The sequence below is a fragment of the Myotis lucifugus genome, unplaced genomic scaffold (genome assembly GCF_000147115.1).
Source record: "Myotis lucifugus unplaced genomic scaffold, Myoluc2.0 scaffold_119, whole genome shotgun sequence".
Lineage (NCBI taxonomy): Eukaryota > Metazoa > Chordata > Mammalia > Chiroptera > Vespertilionidae > Myotis > Myotis lucifugus.
The window spans coordinates 3,714,704-3,716,142 of record NW_005871167.1 but is presented as its reverse complement, the minus strand read 5'-3'; the positions used below and the strand labels follow the sequence as shown (position 1 = coordinate 3,716,142).

At 56.8% G+C, this 1,439-nt stretch overlaps 1 protein-coding gene across 1 annotated transcript in view; it reads left to right on the top strand.

Annotated features, from left to right (window-relative positions):
• GDF11 (growth differentiation factor 11) overlaps positions 1–1,439 on the top strand; it is a 20,896-nt gene that overhangs the window by 9,962 nt on the left and 9,495 nt on the right. The gene's annotated exons all lie outside the window — the stretch shown is intronic.

Here is a 1,439-nt window from a genome sequence, read left to right as displayed (position 1 = left end):
AGACAGCCTGAGGCTCCCCTTCATGGCTTCTTCTTCTTCTCCTTTTTAAATATATTTTTATTTATTTCAGAGAGGAAGGAAGAGAGAGAGAGAGAGAGAGAGAGAGAGAGAGAGAGAGAGAGAGAGATAGAAACATCAATGACCATCAATGATGAGAGAGAATAATTGATTGGCTGCCTCCTGCACGCCCCCTACTGGGGATCCAGCTCGCAACCCGAAACTCGGGCATGTGCCCTTGACCAGAATCAAACCTGGGACCCTTAAGTCTGCAGGCCGATGCTCTATCCACCGAGCCAAAGTGGCTCGGGCCATGGCTTCTTTAAACATCTTTGGGCTAAGCGAGGGCTCCTCTGGACTCGATTTCTCCCCCTCCTCCCCATCAGGCTCTCCATGCTCCCACCAAGGCTGGCTCTTGTCCCTGTGCTGTCTCTCCTTCCCCCAGGCGTCTGTCTTCTCATCTCTGCCTTCCCTCGATCCTCTGGGTGGGCCTCCTCAGGGGCTCCCTTGCGGTCTCCCTCCACCACCTCTCTCCCAGGGTCCGGTCCCGGCCCCATCAGTTCCTCTGCCTCCGCTCCATCTCTCCGCACACCTGGCCGCTGGAGGACGGGCTCTGTAGACCTCCCTCTGCCCCTGCCTAGCCACTCCTCTCTCCTCCCTGAGTCTCTCTCCTGGTCTTTGCCTCTGGCTCTCCCCCCTCTAACTCCGCTACTAGTTGTGCCCGTCTCTCTAGCTAAGTCTCGGCTCCCCGCGTCTTCCCCTCCGACTCCCTCTTCCCCCTCCTCCCTTTTGTCTCTCTCCTCTTCCTCCTGCTTCTTCTGTTTCTGATCCTCCGATCGGTTCCTTCCCTCTTTCTCTCTCTGTCTCCCCTCGGTCGCTGACTCTCTCTCCCCCCCACCCCAAGATCGCGGTCTCCCCGTCTCGCTCTGGGCCCCGGCTCCCTCCCTCTCTCCCTTTTCCACGGCTCTCTCCGGCTCCCTCTCTCGCCTCGGATGACAGCGCGGCCTCTTTTGTTGGCTCCGCAGCCAATCGCGGCCGCTGACGACACGGGGGCCGGGGCTATAAAGGGCCTGGCCCGGGCTCGGGCCCCCCCAGATTCGAGCCTTAGCCCAGCCCAGTGGGAGGAGAGACAGGCAGAAGGGTACAATAGGAGAAACAAAGAGAAGAATTGTAGGGGGCGGGGGTAGGGGGGGGTTGGGATAAGCCCCATCAAGAGAGAGACCAAGTCGGATGGGAGGTGATGGTGACAGTCTTTGGACATGGACTTATATTAATAATGAAAAGGGTTTCATCACTGCCTGACCTCTCGTTAACCAGCATCTGACCTCTACCCACAGACATCTCAGTGGTACAGAGAAAGATCACTGCTCGCTAGGAGTGCTGAGCATTAAATAAAGATCTAGAAATACCAGAAGCTTCTCACACAATGTTGGTTTATTGTA